We start from the raw sequence: 16,611 nt of genomic DNA on the forward strand, positions 1-16,611 counted from the left end.
CAGGAGCTTCCCTGCACTGAGTGTTACCACTTCCATGGCTCATCCCAGAGACCCAGGAGAGCTTTAGGATTCCCTTCTCTTTCTGATCCTCCATGTCTAGTTCACCACTGACTGTATTCCCCGTTGGCACTCCCACAGTATGTGAATGACTTTCAGAGAGTCACGGACTCACTAAAGTAAGAAGGCGATCTATTGGAGTAAAGGAAGAAAATATTAGAACTTGAGACTTATCTTTCAAAACTTTTTATGTATGTTTCATAACATAAGCAGCATATTAGTAGTGTATCACATCTATATAAGTTGTAAGTAAATAAAGCTGCACAATATTCAAATGTTTTCAAGAACAAAAAAAATGTGCAGGTCCTGGTCTAAACGAGGATCACCTTTTGCAAAAAAAAAAAAAGGAAATAGACTCCTTACTGATCTCCACATCCATCCAACTAGCTTGGTAAAATATACATAAAATGCACCGTTTTAATCATGTTTAAGTGACCGCTTTGTGGCATTAAGTACATTCACACTGTTGTGCAATCACCACCACATCCATCTGCAGAACTTTCTCGTCTTCCCAACCCACAATTCTGTATGTATTTATTTATTGGCTGCACCATCCAGCGTGTGGGATCTTGTTATCCAAATAGGGAATGAACCCACACCCCCACATTGGAAGCATGGAGTCAACCCTAACTGGATCATTTAGGGAAGTCCCTCTCTGTACCCATTAATTACAAACTCTGAATGCTCGAATGCTCCCCTCCTCCCAGTCCCTGTCAACTACCATTCTACTCTCTGTCTCTATGAACTTGACTATTCTAGGTACCTCATTTAATTGGAATTATAGAATATTTGTCCTTTTGTGATTGGCTTCTTTCACTTAGCATAATGTCTTCAGTTTATCCTTTTGCAGCATGTGTCAGAATTCCCTTCCTTTTTAAGGCTAAATAATAGTCCATTGAATGGATATACCTCATTTTGTTTATCCAGTTCATGCATTGAGGGACATTGGGTTGCTTCCAGCTTTTTGACTTTTATGAATAATGTTGCTATTAACATGGGCATACAAATCTATGTCCACTCTTGCCTCTCCTCTCTAGTCCTTCTCCACAATATAGCCCAAGTAATCCTTTTAAACCCACAAGTATGGCCAAATCACCCCTTGCTCTCAAGTAAAATTTTCTCATCATCTTGGTTTCTTGAACACAAAGCCACTGAAAACACCTGCCGTTACTTCTGCAATAATATCCTTTCCTCCCTGCTTCTTCAAACCTCCCCACCTGAGGACCTTAACTCCTGCTTTTGTCCTGAGGGAAGAATCCTCTGGTCACTCTCCTTCACTAGGTCTGGGGACTCCCTCCCTCATCAACTTTCCTCTCCTAGCCCTTGTCTCATTTGGCACTGTATCATCAAGCGCATCTATAACAATTATTATGTTTCCATCGCTGGAGAATAAACGTATGAGGGAGAGGGCACTATCCAGTTCCTACAGCGCCTGCCAAGACCAGGCAGCTATTTCTCAGTAATTAATTTTAACAATAAATCTGTGTGGACTCAGCTGACCCCTCCCGCCCGGAGGCCAAGTCACAGTAGAGAAACTGGGTGGCTCTGGCCTCCGGTCCTCGAGCCCACCCTGGCTCTCCCATTTGGAGGTCGGGACGGAGGTGCAGGGCCGCTCGCGTCCCCCGCTCGCGCAGCGCGTTGCGAGAGGGGGGTCGGCTCCCAGCCTCTGGGTCCTCAGCCACCCTGCGTCCGCCCGGGGCGGGGGCGGGGCCGGCTCGGAGACGTCACTTCCGGTGTACACAGCCGGTCCGGGCGGTGCGCAGGGGGCCGGGGCGCGTCGCAGGTGAGGAGCGGGCACGAGCAGGCGCTGCCTGGTTCTGGATGGCGGGCGGGCGGGCTCACCCACCGCGGGGCGGGAGGGCGGTGGGCCGCTGCCGGGGCTGGCGACTGGATGAGCTCGCGGGGCGTCGCTCCCGCTCGGGGCCTCAGGGCTCAGGGCCGTCGGCTCCCGCCCCTTGCCTGTCCGCTGTGGAGGACGCCGGGCTCAGGGGGAGCTGGCTGGGCGGACGGAAGCCTGGAGAGGCCTCGCGTTTCGTGCTTGGGACTGGGGGCGCGGCCGGGACCCCGCGGATACTGGACATGAGGGGCCGGGAGCGCTCCCTTGGGCTACCGGGGCCGGGGAGGTCGAGCTGGCCCCGGGACCCGCTCCCGGAAACCCCTCCGAGGAGTCCGCGGAGGGACCTCGGCCTATGGGTCTCGGGGTCCGTGGGGACTGCCTAGGGACGCGGCCCTCACGCCGCCCTGCGGCTGCCGGTCGGCTGAGCTCACCTTCCCCGCCGGGGCCGGGCCGGGCCGGGCCCCGAGGAACACGATTTTCCGGCCCCGCTGAGCCCGTTGGCGCAGTCGGGCCCGGGGAGGTTGCGCGGGGACCCCGAGAGGGCCGGGGCTGAGGATGAAGGATCTAAGCCCGAGGGGCGAGCGTAGGGTCAGGGGTGTGTCTTCCTGCTCTGCTCGGTGCGAGGAAAGAAGCTTGCCTGGTTGGCATGATAAGAATTTTATTTATTCTCCTCACAAATTTTGCCAGATGGAATACTTAGCTTTGAGGGGAGAGGCCCTAATTTGAAAATAGCTTGTTTCCGCCCCTCACTCCCATTATAAAAGCAATTCATTCTCCTTTCTTCTCGCTCAAGACTACACAAAGTTTTGTGACAGTACTTTTTAAAGTGACTGTCATCATGCAACCTACCACTCAGTGATAGCCATTGCTAAGATTTTGTTGATACCAATAAATACATGTATTATCACTTTTATGGACTTCATAATATACCTTTGTATATCACAATTTAACCAAGTCCTACTAATGAACATATAAGGTGCTTCCATTTCGTCATGGGATAGATGATTCTGCCACAGGATTTGTCTGATGGTTCTTATAGCATAAGTTAACAAATAAGGTCAAAGGTAACATTCATTTTAAAAATGCATAGTATTATTTTTCTTTCGTTGACGCTTCCAGAATTATTCTCCATTCCAGTATTTATAACATACATCCATCTTTGCTTCTCATTTCATGGTTTTATTTTGTTTTTCTTTTAGCTATTTAATTTACTTAAAATAGAGTTTTGGTTTAAGATATGAAAAATTTCCCAAATACCTTCCCAATTTTATTGAATAAGCTATGATTGCCATTGTATCATGTTTTACACCAAAAGTTCTAAGTATGTGTTTGTAAAGGACTCCTTACAGACTTGATATTTAGATTTTGTGTATGCTTTTTCAAAATTCCATTCACAGTATCTTTTGTAAAAATTATTTTTCCTTAAAAGCCCAGGGAGTATTTAATGTTTGAATTTTTTTTTTAAATTTTTATTTTTTGAGAAAGTTTAGTTACTACTGTTTCATTTGCTTTCTTATTGACAAGATAACAAACTCCATATGAAGAGTTCAGGTTTGTTGTGGCAACTTTTCCATCTGGCATTTGAGATTCTAATCTTCCTCTATTTTTGCACACGAATACGTAGGTTAGCATTGGAGACCAAGATAGAAAAGTTCTCAGATTCCCTTGGCAAGCCTAGATTTTTCTATCTAAAATTATCCCTGGATTTTTGGAAGACAGCATGTTTTAAGCATCCTCTTTAAAATTTTTTAAACAAGTTGCACATGATTCAGCTGAAAATTTTGCTAAATGTTTATTCTGTTGCTAATCTGAAGCCTAATATACCAGGAGCTTTTTGTCACGGAAATCTAACAAGTCTATAGGAAAATTACAGTTTCTGAGAGTTAGTGGACTGGGACATCACATGAGTTGAGTGTCCACTCTCTTCCCTCCTGTGACTTTCTGCTTAGTGGAAAATGATGACCTTCCAAGGTGGACAGAGAATGTTGGTTTGAATAAGGAATTGCTTTTTTGGAGTTACAGAAAAAGTGAGATCCCATTTTCTCTTAGTATAAGTTCACTGAAAGCCTGGATGTGTCAGGGGTTGTGCTTCAAATGTCTTTATTTATACTGAGTCCATTCTCCTGATGGTCCCTTAATGGATAGACACAGTGGCTGCTGCTTTCTCATTTCCCTTGACCATAAGTATTTGGCATGGTGAGCCACACTTTCTTGCTGTTGTGAACCTCCTCTTGGTTGGCCTTCTTGATGCTATCTTAACTTTGTGACTGTGCTTTCTCATTTGTCTTTGCTTCTCTTCTTCTTCCCACATCTGCCTGGGAGCATTTTGTATTTTTGTTGTTGTTCAGTCACTAAGTTGTGTCTGACTCTTTGCGACCCCATGGACCGTAGCACACCAGGCTTCTCTGTCCTTTATGGTCTCCCAGAGTTTGCTCAGATTCTTGTCCATTGAGTCAGTGATGCTATTTAATCATCTCGTCCTCTACTGCCCCCTTCTCCTTTTGCCTTCAGTCTTTCCCAGCATCAGGGTTTAGGCATTTTCTAAGGCTTAGCTTAATACCTCTACCTCTGTCCCTCAGCGCACGCTCCTTCTCACTCATCCAGTATGTGACTTCTAGGTAGAGACCCATTTCATCCCTTCACCCTGTTTCCACTTGGTGACCCCAACTCAGACTTTGCTGCAAGTAATTTCTTTCTCACTCTAACTGACCCCTGCACATGTTCCTGAGGCCATACTTTCTTCAGGTGAGGGAGCCCTTCACTGCTTCCCAAGGTGGCTTGTCCTTTGTGACTCTCAAGTCCTTACCAGTTGACTTATTACAACTCTTCTCCTTGCTTGATTTGGGTTGTATTTGCCATTTGCTTTCTATTCCTTACAGTTTGATGTAAACTTGTACCTTTGCTCTAAGAGACTTCAGACATAATATGATCCTACTCTGAATTAGAAAAGCGAGACCCAGTGAATTTAGTCATGAATTTAGTTAGCTCACGTTTACGGAGTATTTACAGTGTAGGCTTCCCTGGTCGCTCAGACGGTAAAGCATCTGCCTGCGATGCAGGAGACCCAGGTTCGATTCCTGGGTTGGGAATATCCCCTGGAGAAGGAAATGGCAATCCACTCCAGCACTCTTGCCTGGAAAATCCCATGGACAGAGGAGCCTGATAAGCTACAGTCCATGGGGTCGCAAAGAGTCAGACACGACTGAGCGACTTCGCTTCACTTCACAGTGTAGGCCAGTTACTGTACTGGAAGATTGGAATACAGAGCTAGAAGGAATGGCCTAGGTAAGAAAACCAGATAAGCAATTTCATCAAGTATCGCAAGTGCCTAGAAGCAGGAGACAGGTTTTAGAGATCTTGTCTGTCATGTTCACTGCTGCTGTCTCCACAGCCTGAAGCACAGTGTTTCCAGAGGGATTATTTGTTGATTGAATCAATGATCATCTGAGATTGAAATCAGAATGAATGTTACATCAATTATCTATAGAAAAAATACAAGGCAAGAAAAGTTTGTAAATGTAGGTTTGAGAATTTCAGGGAAAACTTTCAAGTTCAATGAGAATGACCCAGCTATAACCCTTAGAAGGCATGATTGGAATGTGTTTGTGGCCAGATGCTTAAACTTAATGTTGTATCCTCAGAAGAAAGACTGGGACTCTGGAAGGAGAAGTTTCGGAAGATATCTTTGGAAATTGGGTTGGTGGGTCCAAGACAAGAATCGACTTATGTGTTTGTAGTACCGTCGGGGGACCCTGGTTGCAGGAGCTGTGTGCAGTCCTCCACTGGGCCTTTGCACTTCCAAACAGATGGGTACATCTCTGTTGATACCTCTAGTGGACTCTAGTAGGAAGAATCTTTCCTTTGCTGCCATGATCCAAAAACCCTTTGATTAGAACATGACTTTACATGGAGATTGCCTGTTGAGAGTGTTCTTCATCCTGACTGTTTGGTCAGATTCTGGTCTGTTTCCCCATCCGAGAAATGGGGTAATAATAACACCTTCCTCTTTGGCCCCCGGTAAGTGCTCAGTATTAGCTCTTTTCAGTATTTATGGAGTTTGTAACTGGCCTTCAGGGCTTCCCTGATAGCTCAGTTGGTAAAGAATCTGCCTGCAATGCAGGAGACCCTGGTTTGATTCCTGGGTCGGGAAGATCTGGTGCAGATGGGATAGGCTACCCACTCCAGTATTCTTGGACTTCCCTTGTGACTCAGCTGGTAAAGAATCTGCCTGCAGTGTGGAAGACCTGGGTTCGATCCCTGGATTGGAAAGGTCCCTGGAGAAGGGAAAGGCTACCCACTCCAGCATTCTGGCCTGGAGAATTCCATGGACTGTATAGTGTATGGAGTCACAAAGAATTGGACATGACTGAGCAACTTTGACTTTCACTTCTGTGGTTAATACATCAGTCATCTTTGAGCTTAGATAGCCTGAATCAGTCCCCCTGAACCTACTTGTTCCTGAGTGCACTGACAAAGCTGAGAGCCAGAAGGTGGGAAGTCATGACAGATGTGCTCTTCCCAGACTGCTTATTCAAAGAATTCAGCCTCAGTTGTCAAGGAAGACTTCTAGGGGAAGCTGGTCTTGAGCTGAATACTGTGGGAAGTAGTGAGTTCATCTCCACCAGAAGGGGAGCGGGCTTTTAGGCAGGATCATGACAGCTACAGAGGTGTAGAGCTGAGCGACCTTGAGGTATGTGACTTGAAGGAGATTTAGGGTGAAGGGTGGATAGACCTGAATAGGGGAGTAGAGGGAAATGAGACTGGCAAGTGGGGCCAGCTTTTGAAGATATAGTTCATAACAGTCTCTAGCTTTTGCATCCAGTGTTGTGTCTATCCCTTAGCCTCACTGTGCCAGCCAGGTGTCATGTGAAGTGCTTTGCATATATTACCTTGTTTGCTCCTCATAATAATCCTGTGATGTAGGTATTTAATGTTAAAGAGAAATGACATGTCAGATATCACCTACAGGATCTCTGCCCCTCAATTCAGCCTGCGTGTTGCTATAAGGCTAACCCTTGGTATCTGCTATGCACTTAAAAGCCTTTTGTGGCTCCTGTTTCCTAATAAAGTCCAAGGTCACAAGATTTTCTGACTTCATAAAAACATCTTGGGTTAAAGTGTGAAAATATCTATGTCCTAGTATTGAATCAAAACAGCATAGGTGCAGAATGCATCAAGCACAGAGAAATATCATCTCAGTGAAAAAGGCAAGATGCAAGACAATGTGTATATGTGCCCATTTGTGTAAAAAAAAGAGAGAGAGGGTACTCATGAAACAGATTTCTAAGAGCAGGAAGACAGTTCTTGAATGATAGAAAAGGAACAGTGATTGCCATTGGAATGAGGCTCCAGAAATTGAGGTTGGTAGACTGACCTCGCTTTTTCTTGCATACTCTTTTGTACAATATGATTTTTTCAATGATGTATTGTCAATTAAAAATTAGTAGGGGGACTTCCCTGGCAGTCCATTGGTTAAGATTTTGTACTTCCACTGTAAGGCTTCCCAGGTGGCTTAGTGGTAGAGAACCCGACTGCCAGTGCAGGAGACACAAGAGATGCGGGTTTGATGCCTAGGTCGAGAAGAGTCCCTGGAGTAGGAAATGGCAACCTATTCCCAGTATTCTTGCCTGAAAAATTCCATGGACAGAGGAGCCTGGCAGGCTACAGTCCATGGGGCTGCAAAGAATTGGACACAGCTGAGTGACTGAGCATGCACGCACGCTTCCAACGTAGGGGGCACAGGTTCTATCCTTGGTCCAAGAACTAAGATCCTACAGGCTGCATGGCACAGCCAAAAGAAAAAAAAAAAAGAATTAAAAGCTAAATGTCCGTTGTACACAGCAGTCATTTAGACAGGGAATGTAGCGTAGAGGTTAAGGGCAAGGACTGTATCCAGACTGCTTGAGTTTGCATCCTGCCTCTACTACTTAATTAGTCACTAACCTCTAAGCCTCTCTTTACCTCAATTTACCCTTTCTGAAAAGGGCGAAAGTAATAGTGCCTACCTCCTGGTGTTATAGTGAGGCTTAAAGGAGTTGTTATTTGTGAAGTCCTTAGAACAGTTCCTGACAGGTGTGGGTTTCTGGTGGTGGTGGTCGTGGTGTGGCCCTGTGTTGTGCACCAAAGTGATTGTGAAGATCTGTCCAGTCTGGCTCTGTGTGTCCACAATTCATCTGCAGAGGCTCCATGGGAACTAAAGGGGCCGGAGATGGTTTCATCGAAACAGTGGATCTTAAATATTGGTAACTTCTAGGAAAAGTGAAAGGAGAGACAAGGACACAAAGTGGCTTGTTCTGGGGGTGATATGTGTCTGAGGTGGACTGAGGCAGAGAAATGAGGCAGGAAAGAGCTTTGAGGGAGCCTGAAATTGGGGTATATTAATGCCATGGCCAGTCACTGTTCTTAATATATATAAAATAATGATATGATTTATGATAATGACAGTTTGGGCTTGATGAAATGTGGTAGCTCTACCTTGATCTTTCACATGATTGTGGGGTGTTCCTGTGTAATTTTTTTTAATGAACCCCTTAATGCAGTACATGTGGGTTAGTTCCAGGTTGGTGCTTGTAGTCAGTGCTGCCAGTGGGCATCCTGGATATAGGCCTCTACATTTCCTGGGTCTGTTTCTAGGATTCATTCCTAGATGGTGTTGATTTTTTTTTCTTTTTTAAACTATTTTGACTGTGTTCCTTGTGTCTAGGCCACCATCAGATATATGCTTTTTCAAATTGGTAGTTGCAGAAAATCATAATGTGAAAGATTGATTTTGAGTGTGCAATTAAAGCTAGGTAGGTATTACCTGAAAAAAATTCAGATTTTCTTAACTGAAAATGATTTGGGGATTAGGTGCCAGTGAGATGGTCATTATGACTGGCGAACCTACAAATAACCTCAGTCTTCTGCTACCCAACTCCCAGATCCCAGAGGGGGATGTGTGTGCCTGAGAACAGGTAGAGGAAGCTGGCTTGGCTCCCAGCCTTGAGAGCTGCAGTCTGGTAACCTAGGCAGGGAGAGGGGAAAGTGGTTCCTCTCACCAGGGACAAGGATCTGTCGTCTTTTTTTTTTTTTTTTCATTTATTTATCTGTATTTTTGGCTGCACTGGGTCTTTGTTGCTGTGTGCAGCCTTCTCTAGCTGAGGCGAACTGGGGCTACTCTCTGTTGTGGTGTGAGGGCTTCTCGTTGTGGTGCCTTCTCTTGTTACGGAACATGGGCTCGAGGCTCAGGGGCTCTAGTAGTTGTGGCTTGTGGGCCCTAGAGCACAGGTTCAGTAATTGGTGCTCAGGCTTCATTGTTCCACAGCATGTGGAATCTTCCCGGACTAGGAATTGAACCTGTGTCCCAACACTGACAGGCGGACTTCTATTCACTGCGCAACCAGGGAAGTCCTCAAGGACCTATCTTGTTCCCCATCTTAAGGTAGGAGAGAAGGCACCTATGCTTAAGTTGCTTTGTGATGTACTTTATAATGCAAGGTGATTCGTTCCTTAGCACTGCCCCTGTTCTTTCTCTAGTTTGGGGCTGAAAGAGGAGGGAGTGGTCAGCAGGGAAGTGGGAGGGCCTGGTTTCCTTCCCCTCTGGAGAACACAGGGCAGCACCGCTTTCAGTTTCTTGCCAGGACTTTGGGAGTTGAGGCCAGAGCTGCAAGAAGGTAAAAAATATTTTTGAAAGTTATTATAACTATGTGGGGGTGGGGGTGAAGGGGAGTTTGTATTTTTAATGATAGCAGGCCAGAATGAAGTATTTTAAAAAAAAGATAAAATGCTGCCCTCTGACTGGTCTGTGGCCTGTTTCAAAGCAGTAGCTTCCATTTATTGAGTGCTGTCCTTTATGGACTGAATCCTCACTGAAGTCCTGAAGAAACTGAGGCACAGGAGTTCAGTAATTTGCATAAGATCTTGGGTTAGTAAATATCATTTATTCAGCTGATAGTTACTAAGAGCAGGATTTCATATCCAGGTCAATCTGTCTCCCAAAGCCATAACTGTTTCCATGAAATCGCTCAATGTTGGAGCATCTTACCCGGCAAATTAAGAATATGAGCCACTGCAGTCCTCCTCCAAGGGCTGTCTTGCCTGCTTCGGAAAGAAGTGGGGGTGAGATGAGGAGGAGGCTCCTTGAATGTCCTCACTGCTAAATATTTGACTTGCTGGAATGTTTGCGGAGAAGAATGAGGTCCTGAGCTATAACTCTGATTTACTGGGGTTTTTTGAGAGACGGGAAGGCTTGCTGGGTGTAAAAACTGGAGGCTTTGTTCCCAGTCCAAAGGATGGAACTTCTATTATATCCATCGATAAAATTTTTCATGGGTACCTTAAATTTTCAGAAATTATCCTGAATCTGAAGTGTATTTATCTAAAATTTATATAGTTCCACTCTGTAGTAAGAGAAATAGTTTCCATATTACAGTTTGATTTACACATTTGTACGTAAGCTTCTTGATAAATACTTGTTTTTCCCCATTGGAGGTTAATTTTGGATAGGTTCCACAGTGCAAGTTGTTAAGAATGAGTAGCGCTATAGAACTTTAAGTTTTCTTAAATGACTTTCTAATGGATACATAAATTTGGAAACTTTGGACTAGACTTAACCAGAGCTGAGTAGATCAAAGCCTTTTCGTGTTCTAACACACTGAAACAAAAACTGAAGGTTTTTAATAGGTCTAGGTTAAAAAAATATATTTTTTAACAAATCGGATTTGAAAAATTACATCAGTATTTTGTAACTTTTAATTTAATGATTTACTTTAAAGTTATTGTCTCTCCTTGATTTATGCTCGAATTTCCATCAGCAGCGTAGTTTGTTGTCATGAATGTCTTCATAGTGCTTGGGTGCATTTTAATTGGTTCAAGACCATTTCAGTTTATAGATTAAAAACTTTGTTTTCCTGAGTAAACTTTTTCAGATGTTTAGGAGCCAACTTTGTTCACCTTTTGGAGATGTGGGGTAGTTTTTTACAGATAAACCTCTTGGCAAGACTCTGACTTCCCTTGCACACCCTGCCCCCCCCCCCCCCCATTTCCTTTTCTTTTGGAGATTTCTGTTCAATAGAGATTTTTTTTTTTTTTGACTCAGAGCATTTCTCTAATATAATTCAAAAGTTCTAATATTTGTTTGTTTCTTTGGTCCTACCTCGCGGCTCACAGGGACCCGCACCATGGGCAGTGGCAGCAGAGTCCTCACTGCTGGACCACCAGGGTCCTGGCCTGTTTTGTTTTTAACCTGTGTTATTCTGAAGCTAAATTTCAACTCTGTTGCCTTTGTGGTTAGAAAATTTGTTTTTTCTACTGTAACTGAAATTATCAGTTATTCATAGATTACTGAGTATAAACGCTTTTTGACAATCTGCTAATGCTAACTTGCTTTGTTTTTGTGGAGGATGTCATATTTTGTGATGATAAATTGTTTTAGAGCAGGTGTCAGCACAAGGGGCAGTCAGGTGTCACCCCGTGGAAGCAGTGTTACGCCCTTAGACCAGAATCCCCTTGACACCAGCCCTGTTGACCTTGGCATCCTAGGTGCCTAGAGTATTCAGGCACAACTTACAGGGTTGAGCCATGCTAGAGGACACAGGTGTAGAAGTATCTTTAACTATGATAGATTCTAGCTATGATTAGAAATTTTTAGAATTATATGAATAGAATTTTTATTTAATTAAATTTTTTCTGCCTGCTTGAGTTTTCATTCCTCAGTATGATTTTAATTTTTTTTTTGTTTTGGCTGCTCCAAGCTGCATATTTAGTAGGGTTTTTTCCTGTCTACTAGCGTTTTCATACCTCAGTATAGGAAAGCTTGGACTGCAGATTTTGTCAACAAGTCAGTTATTTAGTAACTTTTTGTTTTGTTTTGGCTGTACAAAGCTGTATATTTAGTAGGGTTTTTTTTCCTGTCTACTTGAGTTTTCATACAGGAAAGCATGGGCTTTAGATTTTGTCAGCCAGTCAGTTATTTAGTAACTTTTTGTTTTGTTTTGTTTTGGTTTCACCACTGAGCATGCAGTATCTTAGTGCCCCAACCAAGGATCTAGAACCAGTGCCCCCTGCAGTGGAAGCACAGAGCCTTAACCACTGGGCAACCAAGGAAGTCCCTGTCTTAATAGCAGTTTTAGTAGCCACTTCTTGACCAGGAAAAATATAGTTTAATCTTGGCATCCTTAAAAATTTTTTCATTGACTTTTTTTTAAAACTCTGATATAACTTCAATGTTTCAGGAGTTGTTGCACGATTCTTTAAACTAACATGGGTTGTATTTCTTGGAAACTTTCTGTATAAACTAGGGCCCAATTTTGCATGTAATTTTCTTTGGGAGCAGTCTCCCGGGCACAGGAGTAGTCTGGGCTTGGTGGACCCCTAAGTGTCACTTCCTTTCCCCTGGTGTTGGCTCTCCATGTCTCCCTTTCCGTTTCCATGTTTTAATGATACCCTCCCTGCTCAGTGATTTGTGTTCAGGAAGCTAGGCAGTGATTACTTTTGTTTCTGCTTTGTGAATTTCCTCCCCCACTTCCTATTTTTACTGAGCAACTACAGGAAGTGAGGCGTCTCCTGGCTGGCAGCTGCTAAGTCCTGATTTTAGGTGGCAGAGAGCAAGGCTTTAGGGCTTTAAAAAAAAAAAAAAAATTAGTTAATTTATTTATGCTTATTCTTTGACCTTACCACATGGCATGTGGAACTTCCCTGACCAGGAGTTGAAACTGTTCCCTGCAATGGAAGCACGGGGTCTTAACCCCTGGACCATCAGGGAAGTCCAAGGCTTTTAGGGCTTTTAAAAAAATAAAGAAAGCATTTTCTTTATTTTTTTAAGCTTGTTTTTTGGCCGCATCTTGAGGCATGCGGGATCTTAGTTCCCAGACCAGGAATCTAACCTGCATCCCCTGCAGTGGAAGTGCAAAGTCTTGACCACTAGATCACCAGAGAAGTCCCTTAAAGCATGTTCCACCTTTGTCCACAGGAATCATAGAAACACACTCTTATGATTGGGTGATTGGGTTGAGATGATGACATGTCCTCCTCAGCCTGGGGTTGAGGAAAACTGGGTACTCCTCAACTGGAGGGCAGAGCTTTTGGAAAGTGGTTAAGGGTTTTTTCCAGTAATAACACTGGGACATAGTAGCCCTGTGGAGAAGCAGCTGTTGTGGGTGGACAGTGTGGCAGGAGCCAAGGGTGAGTGGAAGGGACCTGTTGCAAGTGAGGCTGGAGGGGGTGATTCTGGACTGGGGGCAGGGGGCCTCAATTGGCAGGTTTGCAGTGAAGTGAGGAGTCCCATATGCTCTGGGATCTTTGACAAGGCCTCAGCCTCTACAGTGCTCTCCTTCCTCCCAAGTCCCAGCATTTGATTTCTCAACCAGGTATTTAGCATTTACTGCCTCTCTTCCAGTGATACCTTAAATGTATCTACTGTGGCTTAACTTCTGGGAGAAGTTTGTATCATCTTCCCAGAAAGAAATAACTTATACATTAGGTACCTGAACATGGAAGGACTCGTTTAGCAGGGTTGCTCAGTAGCAGTACTGTTGACCTTTTGGGTGGATTATTCTTTGTCTTTAGGTGGACAGGGGGCTGTCCTGGGCATTGCAGGATGTTTAGCAGCATTCCTGGCCTTACCCACTAGCACTTTCTCAGTTGTAACAACCAAAAAATGTTTCCAGACATTGCAGAATGTCCCCTGGGTGGATGTCTGTGTTTGTGAGTGAGTGAGAGTGTGTTTGTATGTTTGTATGTATAGCCTTGTCTTCACTTGTTGAGAGCCACTATGCTAAAGATTGAGTGCTGACTTACTAAATTTTGTGAAATGGGATAAAATAGAATGTTTGGTCCCTTGGGATTGGGGCTATTAGTTTTATTCCAGTATCTGATATTCTTACGCATTTTTAGCTTGCTACTTAGATTTTGCTATTGTCTATTTATTATGCTTTCACTGAAAGGTCTTGGGGCCTGAGCATCTGGAAGCTTGGCTTCTAGTCCTCATAGAAGATACTCTTTATTGGCCTTAAATGCTTGCTCCTGAAGACTAGTTCTTTGGAAGCTGAACAGTGTAAGGGAGAGAGCAAGAGGCATTTAGGATGTAACAGAAACAGTAGCCAACATTTATGCAGTGCTTGTGCAGGCCAGCTGACCAGGATTGAACTGTGAACTGTGGGGAGCACAATTGGCAGGATGAATGCTGTAAGAGACTGTAAGGAAAGGGAACAGGATAGGGACCACCTGGGCTAACACATGTAGGGTTGATATCAAGGCAGTAAATATACAGGAGGGAGACCAGGGGATGGAAGGATGACTAGGATGTCTTGTGAGTCTAGTCCCAGGAGTGTTGAATTTGGGTCATCAGCAATGCATATGGGTATGATCTCCTAAAGAGAAACAACTTTTCTCTTTTTTCATCTCTCCTGCTCAACTTCCTGCCGGTTCCTGTCAAGAATCCTATAGCATGAAACCATCTCCTAAGGATAATAAACAATGTCTCAGTCTAGATAATTGACAGAGGTAGAGTAATGTAGTGATGGAGAACCCTGCTGCTAGTGGCAGGCCCCCCCGGGTGAAAACCAGCTCTTTGGGGACTATTTACCTCACCAATGTAGCAGGACCCCAAAGACCTCACTCAGCTTCTTGTCTTACCTCACAGGGTAATTAGGTAACAAGTGTGAAGTGTGTAGCACAGTGCTTGCTACTTAGTGTCCATTCAGTTAAGGTCAGTTGTTTTTCTTTTACAGTTCTAATGAATCTAAATGAAATTATGTATCCAAAGCTCTGGGTGTAATGCTTGACACATTGTAGTCACTTAATGATCAGTTTTATTGAGGAGAACTTGGGTAAACATGCCATTTTGTCAGCTTTTTTTTTTCTTTTTCAAGTGGACTCTTTTATCTAGCACTTAGCTTACTGCCTTTGTGGCTATGAATGCTGTATAGAAATAGCCATTAAATACATACTGAGGATGAACTAATTATTCAGCAAATAGCTGTTGAATGTTTACGAGGTGCTTAGCACCCTTGAATGTCTTGAATGCACTCAGTGATCTTTGTTGGAGGTGGCAGAGAAGCACAGGGGAAGCTGGCAGTTGTGATGCAGTACATCACTGTGCAGCAAAGATGATGCTACGACAGGGCTGAAAACAGGATGTTATGGTTGCACATGCATTTGCTCCTACCTCAGGCTTTGTCAAGGTGTCTTCCCAAAGGAAGTGATGTGTCAGACATCCAGAAGGAGTGAAAGTAAGCCAGGAGAGCTTTCCATGCAGAAGGAGCCCAGTGGGTAGATGGTGAGAGGAAAAACGGCACAGGTGCGAACTAGGCAGAAATGGGGTGGGGGAGGTGGGAGAAAGATGGGAAGGTAATGGAGAGCCGTAATCGGTTTTAAGCAGGAGAGTGGTGTGATTAATCACACAGCAACCAGAGAGGAGCAGTCCAGGCATTTGGAAGATCACTCACGAGGCTCCTCTATAATTCAGGCAGGAGATAAAGATAGAACTTTGGATTGGCAATGAAAATAGAAAAGACTTGTAAAATGTTAAGAGAACAGAACGAACATGACTAAATGATTAATTGAATGTAACTCCAGGTTTCTGGCTTGTTCATGTAGGTTAATAGTGATGCCATTCACCAAGACAGGGAAGGAATATGGAAAGACTGGGGAGAGTTGGTTCTGGACATTTGATTCAAAGACCTGTGCACTAGGCCGTTGAATATTTGGAATATGGAGCACAAGAGAAAGACGGGCTCGAGAGATGGATTTGGGGATCCTCCCAGTGAGAATTTGTTGATCTTAGGAACAGACAGGGCATAACAGAGCTCTGTGGAACCACAGCATTTCAGCTCTGTCAGTGACTCAGAGAGGTGACTGAGAATGGCCAGAGGGGCAGGAGGAGAGCACGGAGAACTAGCATCTTTGTCTATCACTCATTTTAATGTGACAGCAGAAGGTGAGCCAAAAAAAGTAGAGTCCTAAGGAGAGAGCGAGAGAGACCTAAGAACTGGGTCTTCTGGACATTTTCTCTTGTCTGAATAGATACTTTACATTTGTGAATGTTGGGAATAAAATTCTTCAAAGCATTTTTCTGGAATGCATTTCTAAATATGGCTTGTGTCATTCTGACTGACCAAAAAAAAAAAAAAATCACCATGGAAATGGTTGGACTTGGAACTTCATGGACAATAACTTCACTTACCTCCCTAATTTCCTGTGAGTGTCCCCACATTATCAAGAGTGGGTATTTAGATTTACATTGTTGTGGACTGGAGAGGACAGAGATTTTTCTGTCTGTTTTCTCTGAAGGAGTTGTTTTTGGAGTCATCATCTTTATGTTAAATAACAGCTTTATTAAAATGTAAGTTACACTCCATCAGTTCACTCACTTAAAGTGTATCATTCAGTGATTTTTAGTATATTCATAGTTATTACAACTACCACCACAATTTCAGAATGTTTTCATCACTCCACAAAGGCTGGAAAAAAAAAAAGAAACCCTGTGCTCATTAGCAGTCATTCGTTGTTTTTCCCAGTCACCCTAGCCCTAGGCAACCATTAATCAAACTTTCTGTTTCAGTGGATTTGCCTGTTCTGGACACTGCATATTAATGGGATCATGCAATTTGTGAACTTTTTCTGGCTTCTTTCACTTAGTGTAATGTTTTTAAGACTCATCCATGCTGTTTTATGTATCAGTACTTCATTTCTGGGTTTGTTTTTTTTTTTTTTTTTGGCTGTTTGGCATGGCTGGTGGG

General features: G+C 43.7%; 1 protein-coding gene and 1 non-coding gene across 3 annotated transcripts in view; both read left to right on the top strand.

Moving 5' to 3' along the window:
* The first annotated feature begins 1,704 nt into the window (after window positions 1-1,704).
* Window positions 1,705-16,611, top strand: part of GARRE1 (granule associated Rac and RHOG effector 1) — an 87,408-nt gene continuing 72,501 nt past the window's right edge. Inside the window, exon 1 of one of the 2 annotated variants that reach the window (XM_006042946.4) lies at window positions 1,705-1,840. The gene's annotated coding sequence lies outside the window, so the exon portion shown is untranslated. Of the gene's footprint in view, window positions 1,841-8,426; window positions 9,547-16,611 lie in introns of those variants that run through there. The other variant, XM_006042947.4, reaches the window with a different exon arrangement.
* On the top strand, window positions 4,912-4,983 carry TRNAR-GCG. The gene has a single exon. It is a non-coding gene; the product is annotated as a tRNA-Arg (tRNA).

Source organism: Bubalus bubalis, chromosome 18 (genome assembly GCF_019923935.1).
Source record: "Bubalus bubalis isolate 160015118507 breed Murrah chromosome 18, NDDB_SH_1, whole genome shotgun sequence".
NCBI classification, from domain to species: domain Eukaryota; kingdom Metazoa; phylum Chordata; class Mammalia; order Artiodactyla; family Bovidae; genus Bubalus; species Bubalus bubalis.